Raw genomic sequence first — 19096 nt, forward strand, 5'->3', positions numbered from 1 at the left:
CTATTCAACTGACTGTTCTATCTTCTCCTTAAAATGCAACTCCCTCATATTCTTCCCAGGATCCCCATTTTGAAGATATTATTTTAAGCTACTTCTTCTGGTTATAACACTATATTTCTTTGCTTTGCTATAAAATCATTACTTTGGGGTACAAGCAATTTTTATTCCTTTTGTAAATCCACTTTATTATTTTAAAGGGACTGACCTCCAATTCAAAGCACCCCCACAAAAATGACACTTTTTCTATGTTTTTGGAGAATAGTCCTATTGCTAAACCAATCCCAAACCATCTAAATCTATAAAACCAGTATGTTTTTGTTCAACTTGTACCATATTGTAGGGACATAACTGCTACTTTATTTTATGTAGACAAGCAGAGCTCAAAGCACAGAGACTGAATTCTATTCTGAATCATATTCTGCCACTTTCATATCTAATGTTCTTTTTTCTAGACTGTTAGAAAACATAAACACATATAGTAGACACAATTCAATTGTTAAAATGCTACAAACATCACTACAAATGTCATTAACAGAATGTCACTGATAAAGCAATTTTCTTATTAAAGTTAAATTATTCAGAAAGATAAGTAACAGAAATATTACACATCCTCATTAGCTACAATTGTTAGGGTTTGTTACTAAACATGAAAACCATATTGTGAAAAAAATAAAAATAGAAATTATGATGTAAGTGTGTCTTGGGATAGAGTTATGGTCACAAAAAAAGTCTTATATCTTGCACTAGAACAAGGCTATCAAACTCACGACCTGTGGGTCAGATGCGTCACACACTGGCCAAGCCTAAGCCTGGTTTAGCAAAGGCAGAAGAAGTTGCGATATGTCACGTGACACCACTGTGACGACACGAGTTTGACACCCCTGCACTAGAAAAGCCTTACTAATAACCAAGTTGCTACCTAAATATCTATGACATTTACAGCAAAGATTTTTGGTCACTCAAGTTTTCCTTATCAGGGCATTTAACTTTGGCATAACTTTTAAAAAACATTTTTAGACTTAATAACAGAAAATGAGGACATTAACAAAAACAATAATTGGATAATTACTTTGGGCTAATGTTGATCTAATGTTAGAGGGTTCTTTACCAAGGATTGTGTATCTTCTAATAAGGATAGCTTATGTTTTTATGGTAATCTCGGTGCCGAAGAGCTACTATTTTGTGACTTTTCAGTATAAACTATAATTCCAATACTGTAGTTTGCATCAGCTGAATTCTCTCACAAAAAAACCCTCCTAGGATGCCAGTAAGGGAGGAGGCCATGCCAAGGAACATAGGGAGGGGACAGACACACTACATCCTTCTGAGCTAGAGGGGAAGCATCAGACTCAGAATCCAAACCATTCCAGGCTGTTTGGGAGGCAAAACACCAGGAGTCATGCTGTGCTATGCTGATCTTGACTGGGCCACCCAAGAGGAAAACCACACATGCAAAACCAGAATATGAGGAAGGGTGGAGAATATGTTCAGTCCAAACTCTAAAGCCACAGGCAAAGATGGATCCCCAAATTTAAAAAGTCCATCTTGATGGGCTTTAAGTATAGACTCTCATTAACAATTGCCTGGATATGGTTTTATGTTGTACAATGGCCAGGGCAAAAATAAGCATGGAGAGAGATTGGCATGCATACAAATCCCTCCCTTTGGCACAAAAACCTGGCTTAACTTTGCCCTTCTCATTATCTGCACTGTAGAAAAACTCCTGAACTGAACTAGCTAGGCTTGTTTGTGCTCTGCTTTAGGTGAATAGTGGCTTAAGAAACACTAGGAGCATTTAGTTCTTTATTACACCCTTTGTAGTAGAAAAGGTAGAGTATCTGCAAATGTTGTGAAGTGGAAAAAGAGGGAAGCTCTTCTTATAATTAAGTTTAATTTGGAACAGGAGAATCTGAAGCTTCAAAGTGGATTGAGGAAGCCTCAAATTCCAACACCTTAATTAACCAGGGAGCAGCATGAAAAGACAAGGCAAACTGAGAGAAGCTGCCAAGTATGTTTATATGGGGCATTCTCCTCCCTGACAGAAAGGGAGTTAAACTAGGAACCGTCAGTCATTATACAACACCTCCCTTCCACATCTGCTCCTGTTCACTTCCCCCTATACTGAGACAAGTGCTTTGTTTGTTGCAAAATTGGGAGAGGAGGTTCTAGGATCCAATGAGGTAGCAACAGTGAGCATGTTAATGAGAAGTCCTATGCAAATTCTTTTTTATTCCAATTAACAAAAGAAGCCCTCTCCTTTTTCATGCAAAAGATTCTCTTCCCTCATGATCAAGCCTCAATTGTATTTCTGCTGAGTACTAGATTGGATTATCTCTCATTCCTCTTCCATACATTGCACACATACACACAGGAGAGATACATAACCCATTCCCACAGCCTCTCAATTCAGTTTCCTCATACAAGAGAAGCAGGGACACAAATACTACGCCTGTAAACTGCAGATATCCTGGATCTCAACTGTGCAGTACATCCCACAGGATTTGTACCTAGATAATTTACTTTTACAGACTTAGTGCAAGAATCTGTTTTGAAATTTTGCTTGCTATCTATAAGGCTACAGAGTACAGTATTGTTAGATCATACACTATTTTTTATTCTTGCAAAACCATAGCATGCCACACTGTGTTATGATGCATCATATGGGACTATTATGTGGTCATTCACAGAAACATCCTAACAGATTCTGGGACAACGCAATCAACTATCTTACCTAGCTGAGAAATGGACAGTTGTATAGCTGAATTGCAGATGAGATCAGTTACCTGTTGTTGACAAAAGCAGTGTTTCAGTTAACACCATCTTTCTCCTCTTTCCTCTTGGATACAGCAAAGCCACTTCTTGAGCAGTGAAACTTCACAATTGTCCCTATAATTATAGGTTCTTGAATACATTGCTGGACACCTCCTTTTTCCTAGGTGGGCCACCCAGATAGGTCCCCCTAATAGGCCCTCCTATTTTGTTTCCAAACCACTTATAAGAGTCCAAGTTAACGAAGATAGGTTAGGGTTTTTGTAGTTATTGATGCGCCTGGCAAGGGAATGGTGTAGCCTTACAAACATTCTTTGCTGTTGAGTACTAAAACAAGGAGTCTTAGAGTCCAGGATCAGATGAAAGTAATTGAAAGAGAGTATCTCTGTTACTCTTTTACAAGCAGGCAGAGACCATTCTGGTAGACATTTGGCAATTAAACTGATTGCTTTCCTGAAGTTTGTTTTAATTAGGGCCGGTGTCATTTCCTTTTGATTGAATTGTCTCATTTTTCAGTTGTAATTATGTTTATTTGTGTTTTAATAAGTGCTGAGCCTCCTTGAGCACAGTTTTGGCACATAGACAAAATCTAAACATCATATCTAAACCGTGAAAATAATCAATTGGCAATTCTTCTCCAAGAACACATGTGACATATTTGTGCGTAAGTATAATTAATTACCATATCTGGGTTCCAAACATCCAGATGACAATTACACAGCAGTAAAGATCCAAGAAAATTTGCTGGCATATAATAGCTGCTTGGATTTTTATAACCCAAATATGGAAGACCTAGTGTAATTTACAGTAATTTAGAACTACAGCATAGGCCCAAGATTTAAATCCTTTTCCATAACATAGTCCTCATCTAGATATTTATTTATTCAGTGGTACCTTGGTACTCAATTGCTTTGAAACTCATTGAATTTGGTACTCAATGCCTTTTGACGTGAAAATTTTGTCCCGGTAATCATAGTTTGCTTGGTACTCAATGCACAAGCTAGAACTTGTTAGCTGCCTTGTGACTCATTACATTATTCCTTGTGGAAAAATTGGTTTGGTACTCATCATTTTTGGTACTCATCGCACCTCCCGGAACCAATTAATGATGAGTATCAAGCTACCATTGTATTTCTCATTTCTAGATAGCCCATATTCCTTTCTCTGTCATCTACAAATGTTCATTAAAAAGAAATAATGTCCAATAACACAATATATTCTTCTACACAACCTAATTTTTGGTTAAATGATCAGAGCTCTCTTAGCTCCTGCTGAACTTTTCCTGTGCACCAACAGGCAGGAAGGACATGCACCATAAGAAAACACAGGACAGTGAGTTCCTGGGAAAAATGAACTCTTGCAAGTCACCTTGGAGTGTGATCTTTAGATGGTATGAAAGAACTCATGTTTTACTCAAAGACACAGAAAACGTTTTATTTTCCATGTGTGGATTGTTGGGGAGCCCAGAAGTGGTGAGGGGAAATCTCATGCTACAAATATGTACCAACCCAGAAAAAATATGTTTAGAATGTCCCATTTTAATCATTTTAATCTAGAAGGAAAAGCTATTACTAAAAATGAAGATGGGACTGTTAACATGTGATAAGCACTAATACGTGCCTATGGTTCCCAGGCAACAGATTTGGAAGATAGAAAACATATCTTAACCTTTTTAAATATTGTAATTTTAACATCGGAAAAATTGCTGTATTTCCCAAGAAAGGAAAAAAATTCAGCACCACCACTTCCAGTTTAAAAGTGCAAGGAAACTCAGTGGGGAAGCTGGCAGGAAATCAGAAGTCACTCCCACTTGCCCACCCAAGGTCATTTATTTCTCTGTTTAGATAGGGAAATATCTCTGAAACAATAATCCAATGGGTATAGGCTATCTAATGTACCAGTAAAACTCTTGCACTCATGCTGTTTAACTGGGCAAAACAGTGCATCATAGAGCAACAATTTTTGAATGAAGGACTAACTTACAAAATCTGTCCAAAATGCACTATTTATAAAATACTTGTTCATTTAAATAACTTGTGACATTTTCTGTGTTTAAATAATTTTAACTGCATAATGCCGTAAATATACAGTATATTTTACAGTATATGCAAAACAGTTGAAAAAACTTATATTACTACCATTGTAATTCATTGTAATATTGTTACCATTGTAATTCATTGTAAACTTTCCCTCTTCTTTAATGTATCTTCTTTCTTTTTAAAATTTTGTAAAAATATTTTAAAATGCATATATTAGTTAGAAAGTCTCTCAATTTGTTTCCTAAGATACTTTACAAGTTGATACAGAGTCATTCCTAAATCTGGTAGAAAGTGCTACCTATTGGAATAAGAAATTAAGCAAATAGAAGCTTTAATATGTGTTTTTTTTTTACAGAAGCAATAAACTGCTCTCAGTGACACAGCAGTTTTCAGATAACCTGAAAGTGCAAAATCTGTGATATTCTCAGCCCAGAAGAAGACAGTCTTATAATAACAATCTGATAAATTGCATGGTTAGAAGCAAGAATAATTTGTTATATTCATAACTTCCAACCTCTATAAAAATAGGTTGACTTCATTTATATTATATAAAATCAGGGTATATTCTACAAGAGGAAAACTGAAATATTTCCTGAGGACTAGCAGCAAACAGTCTAACAATCCTAGGGAAGCCACCATTCTCACTTGTAGAAAGCATCCAAGGATCTTCTCTGAGAGAGTAGAGAATGCTTTCTGGATTAATAGGAGAGTGCTTTCTTTTAGACTCAAAATCTTACAGAAAAAGTAATTGGTATAATTAAATTTTAGTTTTCCATTATTTTTACAACCACTTAGCTTGATTGCAAAACAGAAATGAAATATCTGATAATAGATAACCAGGAATACAAATCCACAACATACAACCCCCTTAGCTGTATCTGATTCCATTTTCCAGCTACTTCATTTCAGAGCTACATATGGTTGACTCCCAGATCTGAGTGACAAAACAGTAGCAACAGTAGTTACTCGAGATATGAGCTGCTTGCATTACTGTAAATGAAGTGGAATTTCATAATTTTACATTGAAAAGCCAGCCATTGCCACACAACATCTAAACATATTGTGTCTTAGGCAATCATCTCATGCTGGTACTATGTCACTATTGTGATGATCATATATTCCTGCTGCTTCAGGAGCACAATTCACTTATAAAAGATCACTACAAGTTTGACATAAAGGCAAAAATCAAAATGAACCTAAAGTTCCTATTTATGGCAAGTCACTTGATTACATTTGTTCTGCTTTTTCTCCTGTACATATTTGTATCCTGGAAATATGCTACTTATTCATGACATTTGTAATTTGCCTTTAAAAATTTTATGAACGGTTAAATACTAAAAATGGTATATCATATACGGCATATTGTATCCTGCAATTTTCCAGGTCAGTAAATGATACTGATATAAAGTAAAATAGTATTATATCAGATTATACAATGTGGAAAATACGTTTCTTATCTGGATCTTAGGGGTGTGCAGAGCTGTTTTGAGTCAATTGAATACATTCCCATTTCTCCTATAATTCCACATTCTCAAAAGAATAAGCCAAAATCCAGGCCTTAGTCTAAAAGTTGAAGATAATTCTTACTGCTTTGTGCTCAAGTTCCAGCTGGGATCTTTCAGTTCACAGCATTTGCCAGAAGAAAGGCTTCAGTGATCAGATCCCAGCAGCTGAGTGAACTCATTTGAGTTTGGAGGAACAATTTTCAAAGCTAGCATGTCTGGAATAGAAAGAAACAATCTGAACTGTTCTTGAAGTGAGTAGTGCTTGAACCAACACAAGTTGAGGAAGTTTAGCTAAGAAAAAAATCTATAGTTCACATGTTGTACTAAGCCCTGGATTATTAAAACCATGTTTTTTTCTTAATAAATCACAAGTGGTTGGATTAACACATTTTAAGCCAAAACTAAACAAAATTACATTATAGTTTAGTAAAATGTGTGAATTGAATCACATTCAAAATAGGAAGATTTAACCAACAAGGTGAGTTAAGAACATGATAAAAAATGAACATATTTAGAAAATATTCACTTTAAACTGTCATTCCTAAACGCATGGCTATTCTTCCAGATTTGGATAAGGCATTCCTGTAGTAATAAAAAACAAAAGCTCCTGCTTCTCAGTGTCTTAATACTCTCAACTATAGTGTCTTGTTATCATAATTCAATTCTTATACAGTGGACTATTTTCTGGAGATGGGATTTGATAGGCTTTGTTTTTTAACACCTATTGAGGATTTGGAGATATGCCATAGAGAATTGAATTTATGATGAAACTGAATTCTGATAAAATGGAATTCTTAGATTGAAATGTTATTGAGTTTGTTAGCTAGACAATTTTCCTGCTTTAGATTAAACAATTTCACAATTTGATATCTTTGTCCATAAAGTCTCAGACAGCCTTAGTGACTAAGAAGTATCTTTCTCTGGCTTTGAATGGAACAGAAGGACATCTGTTCCTTGACAGAAAATCCTTAGCCATGACAACTGATACTAGTTTGTTGTAATGTGCTAAACCAGGAAGTACCTCAATATCAGTTTAGATTGATTCAGCTAGTACAATACACAGCAAGTAGAATACTTAAGAGAACATTTAATGAACACATTCATTAAATTGGAATTGCATATAGACTAGCTGTTCACTATCAGTTGTAGGGTTTCCTTTCTGAATTACAAAAGTCTAAGTGAGTTAGAACAAGGATTTTTTTTAAAAAAAACACCTCATTACATATAAAGTGGTACATTGGTACTCATCATTAATTGGTTCTGGGAGCCACGATGACTATTAAAAACGATGAGTACCACTCATTTTTTTCCCATAAGGAATAATGTAATGAGTCACAAGCCAGCCAACATCAACAAATTCTAGCCTGTGCATTGAATACCAAATAATCAATGAGTACCAGGACAACATTTTTGTGTCAAAATCCTTTGAGTACCAAATTCAATGAGTTTCAAAGCAGTCGAGTATCAAGGTACCACTGTAAGAGAATATTCAAAATAAGAAGGTTGTATTTTATGAAGTCCTAGTTAGCATTATGACAACTTATTAAGACTATGTAATTTAGAATTGCTTCATGGAATGGGGTGGCGGAGAACTGCTTAGAGGTGATCATTATTCCTATGAATATGGTACACATCATTTTTATCCATGGTTAATTCAACTGTTTATTCAACTGACTCTATATTCTATTTTCACATGGCACAGTATACTGAACCACCTGCTGTTAGTTGCGAAGTCGTGTCCGACCCATCACGGCCCCATGGACAACGTTCCTCCTTTACCATCTTCTGGAGTCAATTTAAGCTCACGCCTACTGTTTCAGTGACTCCATCCAGCCACCTCAATCTCTGTCGTCCTCTTGTTCTATGGCCCTCAATCTTTCCCCGCATTAGGCTGTTCTCCAGTGAGTCCTTCCTTCTCCTTAGATGGCTGAAGTATTTGAGTTTCATCTTCAGGATCTGGCTTTCTAAAGAGCAGTCAGGGTTGATCTTTTCTAGGACTGACCGGTTTGATAGCATTGCAGTCCAAGGGATTCGCAGGCGTCTTCTCCAACACCGTAGTTTAAAGCTAACTGACTACAAAAGCTAGGTTTAATTGTTTGCCTATTAGCACCTAGCAGACATTGATTGATCTAAAAAGTTATGGATGGTCAGACTTGCTTAGACTTAGAGGGGGACTACTGAGAATTCCAGCATTGCTTGGCAAATCACTTCTATAAAACTGCTAAGAAAATTATACATAAATCTATGCATGCACAAATATTTCTGCTTAGACACACTCCATGAATAGATGTGCCAGAGAAGTGGGAGAAACCAGCTGCATTTTTTAGCATTTGATGTACTTATCACCGAAAAGTCAGGATTTTCTCAAGGCAACTACAACTTTATTGGAAAATATAGTGCTCCAATACTGGCATCATTCAATTTACAGAGCTTAAAACAAAAGGTGTACTAAGGAGAAAAGCATTTCTACTTTAAATTCTTAATTCTGTTGAAGCAACCATGTCCAGTTATGTTCAGAATCAGAATGGGAAAGACTCGGCCACAAAATATTTGGAGTTATCAAATGCTAGTTGCCTAAATTCCCTACATTTTGTTAGATTGCCTATATTTGTATATACATTATATTTGTATGTATCCTGAGGAAATTCCTCCTTTTGTCCAGAATCTAGAGCACTGATCTCTACTGTCTCTTGTCCAAATTTGTCTATTTAAAAGAGAATATAGCCAAATGAAACTTTCAGAAGATATTTAGTGGAAAAGAAATCAAAAACTTTCCTTGGACACAAAACCTTTTAGCATTCTAGGTATCACAGCCATCAAACATAACACAAACCATAAGCAGCCACAAAATTAAAGCACTTGTAAAGCACATTTAGTTCCACGTGCTAAGTGGTATTAACTCAAGCATACCATAAAGCCCAGAGAGGATCCTTATAATTTTATTGAAACAGATTTGTTCTAGCTAAATCTCTACAAACTGTCACTTGACTGATTAAAATGATTATTTCTATGATAGCACTAGCTATGTAAGATCCAACCTCTCAAAGCCAAAATCTACCAGATCCTATACTTTCTGCAAGATACTACACCATGCATATATATGAATGTATCTTATGAATTTGGGGTAGGCATTAGAGGAAAATAGAGCATCTCCAAGAACATTGTCTACAAAATATACATTGGAAAAGTACACAGAAATATAAACATTCTGATACTTGATATTTTGCCTTTATTTAGTCCCAAGTACTGTAAAGATTTGATGAACCTGAAGAGAAATATTGAATGGTACCCTATGTTGTTTTGGTGGCATCATACTTTTTTATTATTTGACATTTTGAGTTGGTTTTGAGTTGAATTGCTTTTAAAAATCATTTTTGGGTTCTCTGTTCATTACTGATATTTAATCCTGAAGACTGCGAAAAGGTAGAATCTCCTTGGTAGTAATCATCCTTCTTTTTCTTTATGCCAGTTGCCTATTCTAAGCTAAGATAGGCACAGCAGAGTTATTTTAATTTTGCTCCCACTGTTTTAAAACATCGGTTTTGTACTGTTTGGGCAAGAAAACAAGAATATAGAGATACAGGTAGTCCTTGACTTATGACCACAATTCAGCCCAAAATTTATGTTGCTAAGTGAAAAATTTGCTAAGGTAGTTTTGCTCCATTTTACAACTTTTCTTGCCACATTTGTTAAGTGAATCACCACAGTTGTTAAATTATTAACATCGTTTTTAAGTGAATCTGGCTTTCCTGTTGACTTTGCTCATCAGAAGGACAGAAAAGGTGATCACATGGCCCTGGGACACTGGAACCATCATCAATATGAACCAGTTGTCCAGCATCCAAGTGTAATTCACATGACCATATGGTCTTCAATGGTCATAATGTGAAAAATGGTCATAAATCACTTTTTTCAGTGATGTTGTAACTTCTAATGGTCATTAAGTGAACTGTTGTAAGTCGAGGACTCCCTGCATTTCTATGGATAAGATATTGTGGCAAAATAAGGGAAAGAATATACTTTAAATAAAGCAGTACATCATAATTAGTGATTCACCAAGATAAACATAAGCACCCATCTATGCAGAAAAAGCCATCCACTTTGTTGCTACTTGCAGCTAAGGAACTGTGGAATTGTTACTAATTGGCAATGTACAAGATAAAGTGTCTGTTTTTCACTTGATGAGCTATATTTGTGCAGATCTGATTTTCAAGATACACAACAAGAATAGGAAAGCACAGGCTTCTAGGTCAGACATGATCTTTGCAGGATGGTCTCTTCCTAAGGACATCTGCCTGTTCTACCAGATCAGATAAGGTGTTCATGCTCCTAGTCCACTCCTAAAATGATGCCATCTTATGGGACCTAGGAAGCATGGCTGTTCCATGGCAATCCCTGGTCTATGGAAGACCCTTCACCCTGATATTTGGCAGGTCCCCAGCCTTATAACTTTCCAAAAAACACCCAAGACCTGGGTTTTTCCTTCCAGTGCTGGATAGGTTGAGATGAACTTGTGAGCTGCATGGGATAGTTCAGCTATGGTGCCAAGTCATATGGCTTAACTGTAATATTTTTATTTGTAAAGAGATGGTGTTTTATATTTTTGGTTGTGAGCCACCCAGAGTTTGGTACATAATGGGCTGTTATATAAATGTTTTAAATAAATAACTGACCAGTGTACAATATAAAGGAAAAATATTAAACACAGTACATAATGCTTCAAGTAAACAAGTTAATGTGTATTTTGAAGACAAAGTAAATTAATTGTTCATATTTATAAAGGCTTTGCCAAAGTCCAAGTGCACTTCTCATTAAAAGTTTGCGAAAGTTTAACTTGGGTAAACATAGAAAAATGCAAAATCAGGGAATTTTGTTTTTTTCCTTAGGCTATAATTGGCTTCCCTACATTTGGTTCTCAAGTATTTGCAACCAACATATTCTTTTTTGCTCTTTATTCCTGGTTTTAACTACCTTGCTTACCTTTTATCATTCAAAAACCTTGCACATTTTTTTCAATTACATGTTTTGGAGTTTAATATTTTGGGGCTCTGAAAAGGTTTTTCTGATATTACAACCATAACTGTGCACAAATGTTTTGTGCTGAAATCTAGAGAAGATACTGCATTATAGGCCAAAAGCAACGAGAGTAGTCTCATATTAACTTACAATTATTGACATCTGTATGCATTGTTATAGATTACAAGATAGTAACAGATCACTTAAAAAAGCACGTCTCTTACTGGTTTTCCTTCTTATTTAGAAGAGAAATAAAGCAAATATTTTAAATTTAAACAATAAAATCATGCAGAACATAGTTTCTGGAATTCTTTTCAAATCCTTTACCAGCAGCATAGGAAACATCTGTATTTTGTTCTTTGTTATGCAGCAACTTATTTTGTCTATGGATATATACGTCTTCTTTCTCTCAAATATTAAATAAGGTGTGTGCATATGTGTGGGATGTGACAGTTTAACAGAGTAAGTCCATATGTGGTGCTCCTCTGTGGATGGATGGTTTGGTTTAATGAAGGAGGCTTATATATGTATTGCCACTGTACATATCTGCCTCTGTGATGGTGTGCAAGTGTTTGCTACAAAGGTTGTTTCACGTACACTCTATCCTGAGTTATATGGTAAGAGGGAAGGATAGTTTGGAAGGGAGGAATCCACAATAGGCCAAGCTACTGCCCAAATACTTCTCCCATCAGAATACACTGGGGATTTTTTTCCCCCTGCACAACCCCTGAATAAATGAAGTCCATTATAGAGCTAAATCTTTTTTTGCTGACTTCTGCTGCCATACCAAATTTGGTTTTGTTCTATTGCATTTTGAGAGTTATTTAGTTGATGAACAAACAGACATACACAAACCTAAGCTCCTTTTTCACAATGTACTTATATTGCTGGGTTGGGTTGGGAAAAACAAAAAGCAATAATTAAAAACAAATATCACTGAAGGAAAGGCCTTAAGATTAAATATTATGAATATCCATGATGATCCTTTTTTTTTGCTTTATATGTGACTAAACTAAAAATATTACCCTTAATATTAGATATCAATGCTATGTAGTGTAAACTTGTTGCCTAATACAAAAATGTGTCAAATGACAATTTTTAGGAAGAATTATATCATATTTAGTCTTCGCTACAGACCTATAAGGTTTATTTTGGTTTACAGTCTTTAATTATTATGAAACTTGTCAACTCCTTTTTTAAAGGACTGAAGAATATTTTGCACTGCCAAAGTCTGGTTGAAGCCTTTCATGCAGGCAAGTTACCCGGTTATGTGCTCACTGCAGTACTAGGAAACTCCTCAATAAACAATTAGAAGCTGCCTTATAAGAAGTAGAAAACAAGTCTAGATGGACTTGGACTTGAGCCAGGTTGAAAATAAGGCCCCAGCATGGACAGTTTATGTTTGGTTTAATCCATGATTACTCCTATCAGTAATTAACTGAATAATGCAGCCATAATGGAGACCAAGGGGACAGCTGTGTCCCCTCCAGTTCCATGTGGAGATCTGATTTCTTGGCTGACCTGAAATAGAAAGCAGGATGGTGGAGGGGCAATACACACACACACACACACACACACACACGCACGGCAGTGGCAGCTGAATCTGAATTTTTTTTTTTTTTGCAGCGTCCCCTGCACAGAGCAAGCAGCACGCACATGCCATGGGCCACCTTCATAGTGTTGAAGGCCGGATTAGCTGGATTAAGGCGGATATGAAAGGAGCCATGCTGCTCAGGAGGAAGTCTCACTGAGGGCAGGCTAAAAGAGCCATTTTTACCTGTCCTGGCTGCTCTGAAAGGCCGGCCGGCCGCTAGCTGCCTACTGCTGTCAAAACACATCCAGCCAGGATCCTGTTTCTTGGCTGGCTCTATCAAGAGAAGAAAGGGTGCCTGGGCACCCTATTAGGCTAACCGCTTGGGGCTAAACAGTTTGAGGTAGGGGGAGATGTGCTGCATCCCCTGGTGCTTGTTCTCTAACAAACCTAAATCAGGGACAAAGACAGAGACGCCAGGCTGCTTTCTAAATAAACAAGGTGGGGGGCGCTGAGTGCTTGGCAGGCCGGGCAGGGGATCCGGCTTTAAGAGCAGCAGTGAAAGGCCTGCTTGAGGCCTACTCCCCAATCCCCAGACCTGGCTTGTCCTTTTGTTTATTCCAGACCTAAATTAATGTCTTTATTTACCAGAAATGCAAAGGGCTCAGGTTCCCAGTGCGGAGGGGGTGAGTGGGGAGAGGAATGGCCTGAAGGAGCCTTGGCCAAAGATATGGGGAAGGCCCGACCCCCGAAAAAGAGGGCTAAAAGAGATTCAGTTTGGAGCCATTCACTGCTAAGACTCTTGTCAGCATTGACATAAATTTCCACTGGTGTTGGCATTTACGCATTTGGCATTTCCATATGTATAGAGTTGCCTGGACTAATTATGCTAATCATCTCCTCTGTTGGCCGCTGTGAAAAATGCCCACATTAAGCACTCCACTGCCTGCTAATGTGACTTAATGTGGGGTTGAAACATACATTCATCCCACTCTGAATGGTCAAATTTTTCCACATTGCTGCCTTCATTCAGGCAAGAAATGAATTTTTTGAACTCAGACCACTTTTCCAAGTCCAGGGAGGGGGTGTGTGTGGACCAGAGAATAACACTCCTCTCTCCTTTTTGCTCTCTCCATTTTCTGTCCTATAGTTAGCCTCTTGCCAAAAAAATAACATTAAAAAAAATCTAAACATTTTTCCACACCTAGGCCTTAAATTTTTGATTCCACATTTCCAAGCAGATGAACAAGGTGGAGAGAGCCCATTTTTATTTTAACTTGTCCTTCCTATTTCTTTTCTCTTGTTCAGTTGTCCCCCCCCCCCCACAAAAAAAGAGGTTTTCCTCCCCCAATCCTTCAATTCTTTGGAAAACTGAAACAGCCTGAGTGGCAACTCTAGCAAGTTTCAGCTAGTCTGAGAAAAGAAAGATCCTTTCAAAGCAGACCATCACAGTTAGAAGATGCTTCTTGGAGCAAATGTCAAAGCAAAGGCAGAAAACAAAGCAGATTTGGAAGACGGTGGACAAATTTCTTTTATTTTTTGTCATTATATTTCTGTTTTTAGAGTATATCTGAAAACACTGTAATTCTCTAGAATTACCAATTCAAGAAACTCAGTGCAGTTATTAGTAATGGGCAAAAACAATTCCTTTGCATGATAACTTTAAATTGGTTTTTCCTGAACTCTTTAAACACTGGGTTTAATTGCCAGCGTTATCCGATTTCTGACATTGACACCGTTAATATTATTCTGTACTACAGGTATAAAATAATAACTTATTGGCAAGCAAGGAAAATGTTTTCTTCCTCTTACTATTTTTTTTAATATGCTTTATTTTTTATTTACAGTGCTCAATACAGTGTAATTGTTGTTTGTGATCCAGAGTCACATATGTGAGATGGGTGATCATATAAATTTATTAAATAAATAAACTATTTCATTCTTCATACATGTACTTTAATTGGCTTTGTGAATCTCAAATTAAATTTCTGATCTTTCTGCCAAAGCTGATACTGAATGCAGGCTAAGATGATTATGGAAGTAACTTATTTTCTTAAATCATCACAAAAGGAAATTCATATAATTATTGTTGTAAGCTGTCATTTCAATAGAGTGGTTGGCTTATCTATGAGTATACATTGGTTCTCTAATTTAAGAAGCCTATCAGCAGATATTTCTTCCATAGAAGTAACAATTTGGCTTTTCTTTTGTAAACAAGGCACTTTCTATAGAATTTTGAGAATATGTGATAATTCTTTGTAGCCTGTTGCTATGAATTACCTAATTTCTTTTGTATTTTCTGGATCCTGATGTTTCACAGCATTTTGAAATATGCTTTTTTATGCATATGTTTCAGTTTGCTGTTTAATAATAAACTTCATGTTGGCTATTCAAAATCAATATAAATTTCATGCAGTCAGTCATGTTATCTCAAGTTCTGTTTCCAATTTCTTTTGCATCTATGAAACACAAATGCCTAACACTATGAGAAAAAACTACACTTCAGCCTATGTCATCCATCTCACCCATGGCTCCTGCCCTTTTCAGATTTTTCCTTCTCTTATCAGCACCAAAGTCGTTCAGAGCCTTCAGCTAGCCAGTAGGCCACCCACCTCTGCCGCCCACCCAAGAATATTACGTACACATATACACTGAAGCCCCTTGGTCTCTGCATTCAGCTGCCTTGGGGGCTTGTTTATTTGCTCTTATGAGTGAGGTATGCAGACCCCACAGTCACAGTTTATTTATCTGTTCACAAGGCTGGCTAAAGTAGAAAAGCCTAATTGAACATATGATGGGCCATCTAACATTCTTCAAATTGTCCACTTTGATGAGGTTCATCTCCAATCACAAACATCCTGTGGCCTGATCTAATTCAAAGATAGTTTCATTCATCCCATATGCAGAGGCATCAGGCTAAATCTGCTTCCATCAAACATCAACTCTCTCTCTGAATGAATATATATCTTCTGTTTTCGAATCTCAGCATTCTATATATACAATTATTTCAAATAGTTGAGGCATTCTTTATTGAATATCACACAAAGACATGTTAGATCACGAGACTGAAATGAATTAACAGAATGGAGTTAACATGTCAGGCTTGTATCGTCTCGGAATATCCAAATCTCAGAATCTTTCTTCCTCTTATTCTGCTTCAAGTCACATACTATATTCAAATACACAAATTAATTTGCTCCTGTGTTATTAGGCCCTTTCTATGTCTCTAAGATAGAACTGAATCTAGGATGTGTTCTATCCCAGTCTACAGGATAAAATATGCTGTCACCTCATCCATAACTTACTGTGCCAATTAAGTCATTTGATTTTGACTATTAAAAGAAAATCAATCTTCACTGAATGATCCTATTTAAGAGGGAAGATCCATAGCAAAAAAACAAATCCCAGATGTAACTCCTGGAGCAGGAAACATAACTATCCTTTAATCTGTCCGGACATATTCAAGATATGGAAACATATTCAAGGTCAGAGAATCTTGTCATTTTAGAACAACAAACATCTGTTTGTCCAATAGCACTTTCCAGATCTCTGGATAACTAGCATTTCTTCATCTTTTTTTCTGTTCTTGTCCACTTAATATGAACAGGCAAAAAGCCTTCTATAATTCCCCCCCCCCCTACTTTTTGCACACTCTGGGGAATGCAAGATAAAAGCATTTAGTCTGCCAGAATAATCATCCAGTAGCAGCTACCTTTAAAAAAGTCCTGCGGCCAGCTACACTAAAACATTCTAGTTAAAAATTAAACCTGCCTTCTTTGAGGTCACCCTGGCCTATAAATCAGTCATGACCTTTTGCCTCTGTAATACTTGGTTGTTTCCAAGCCTCAAGCTTTAGATTTAATCCCTACTGAGCAGTCTACCATGGATATAACTATGCCAACAGGCAAGTGCCATCAAAGAGATTAACCTACAAGGGCTTCTATCACTATCACAGTTGACATCACTATCAACTTTTTCTCTAGTATGAAACTGGTGGTTAGGATGATCACTATCAGTAGTACCCATAGGCATGTTTAGTATTTTGTACACTGATATGACTGAACATTTAAGAGGTTCCTTTCTTGCTCCGAAATTCCAAAAACCAGATACTAATTTTAAAAATCTTATATTCTTTATAAACCGAGATTAATCCCCTTTTGGCTTAATCCAAATGCTGTTAGTGAACTGTTTAAGATTCTATAGGTTTTAACTAGAAATAAAATATTTTAGTTGTTAGAATGCTACTACCATGGGGTTGGCTTTAAAAACACACACACTTTTTTTTTAGCTTAGTTCTCACCAAATGATGGTAAATGTGTTTCAGGACTATACCCTTCATGCCACAGATCAGGATTCCCATAATCTTCCATACACACAAACAAATCCTACAAATAGAAACTAATGAATATTTCAAGAAAAGAATGATTTAGAGCATTCTTTCTGATACGCAAGGTTTTTTTAAAATCTAGAAGTGTGTTTGGAAAACAGAGGAGCACTTGTGCAAGCTCCCACATGTAGGTTAAAATAATACAAGCCAGACAAAGATTATCACCTAGGTTTTTACATTTATGTTAAATAAGGCTTAATTTACTTATGAGTGAAGTTACTACAGTATTCCCATCAATTGATTCTAAGTTGGAGACAAGGAAAAAAAAAAACTAAAATCCAGGGGGGAAAATGTTATGAGCTTTCAGGAAAGTGTGCAGATTCAAGTATTTAGGATTACTCATTGTTATAAATACCTGTAATATATGACAGAGTACACTATATAAATTTGAGAAATCCTCTGGAAACTCATTCATCAGTTCATAGTAAAGAAAAGCATATTATTTATGATTTCAATTCAATGCCAGTTTTTTCTTTCTAATCTGGATGTTATTATCAGGCTATTACCACCCATCCACCGATTATACACAGAAAGATGCAAGAGATTAAAAAAAATAAAGATTCAAATTTAAAATGTAACTTTGTGGGATAGATAAAAACTCATATTTCTTACTCCAGAATTTTTGCAAATGTCAATATTATTGTTTTACCACATTTCTAATTATAAGATGCCAATCCTGAATGTTGCTCATGGAATATATTTACAGTATCTTAATTGTCAGTAGTTCTTTGGAAAATGTTTTGAGGTTTTTTTTTATGCAGAGATAACACATCCCAATGTGTCCAGAAATGATACTTTAGTAAAAATTGAGTTGAGGAAGAAAGCTCAACCTCCTAAACTACGAGGAAAAAGCTTGATCTTTCACTGCTGAAATCACATTTCTGTGCATAAAATTGGCCAAAATCATTTGTGCTCAAAACTTGAGGAGAACAATGTCCACCTAAAAGAAGTATGAACTTAGTGTATCCTTAGCTTCATGGAAAAAATCCACCTAGGATATCACTGCCTTCTTTCTCTGAGTCATTTAAGATATCAGCAGTAGAAAAGGTTATTTTATTAAAACCAAATAATGGTTTGATCTTTTTCCAGAATAAACCACAAAAAGATTTAACAACCTCAAAATCTTTTAAACCATTCATAGTTCAAGAACATAAATTTAATTTGGCAGTTGCTTTGTCTCAAACATTCTTACAGACCAAAAGACATGACTTGCAGAAATATTTTAAATAGAGGTTTTCCTGCTACCATTCCTAATCAACTGTTATCCTTTCATATCATTCAGTTCTGAAGTAAAGAAATAATGCCCTCAAGATGAGGAAAAGCCTTAGTGCCTTTAGGTCAAGAAAATCATATCTACACTATATAAACCAAAAGCACCAAATCCAGGTTTAGATGGCAAGTCTTATCTACACTTGTATCTACACAAAATCTTTTCCAATCTGTTATTCTTCTGGTGTGCTAGGAATCATGGTGAAGAATGACAGGAGTTGCACTCTGAATGGTAACACACTAAGGAAGGATAATTTATAACAACATTTCACATTGAATAATTAAGAGGAAGGAATCTAAAGAGGAACAGTATGGAAGAACAGGAGACAGCCATGATTATTTTGATGACTAGAAAAACAGAACATCAGTTGTGGTGTTGATTTCTATAATAGCTATACTCCAAGTTCTTTATTTAGCATAGACTCTGCTATCATTTCTCAGACACTATAGATTGAACATTTTCTGCTTTCAGAACCAATGTTTGGATAGAAGATACATTTGAAGGATGACTCCCATAGCCATACAGGTAGTTCTCAGCTTACAACAGTTCACTTAGTGATCATTCAAAGTTACAATGGCA

At 36.2% G+C, this 19096-nt stretch overlaps 1 protein-coding gene across 1 annotated transcript in view; it reads right to left on the reverse strand.

The window, feature by feature from the left end:
* Positions 1–19096, reverse strand: part of PTCH2 (patched 2) — a 59257-nt gene that overhangs the window by 34852 nt on the left and 5309 nt on the right. The gene's annotated exons all lie outside the window — the stretch shown is intronic.

Source organism: Pseudonaja textilis, chromosome 3 (genome assembly GCF_049901715.1).
Source record: "Pseudonaja textilis isolate UNSWEBS1 chromosome 3, rPseTex1.2, whole genome shotgun sequence".
In the NCBI taxonomy this organism is placed as follows: Eukaryota; Metazoa; Chordata; class Lepidosauria; order Squamata; family Elapidae; genus Pseudonaja; species Pseudonaja textilis.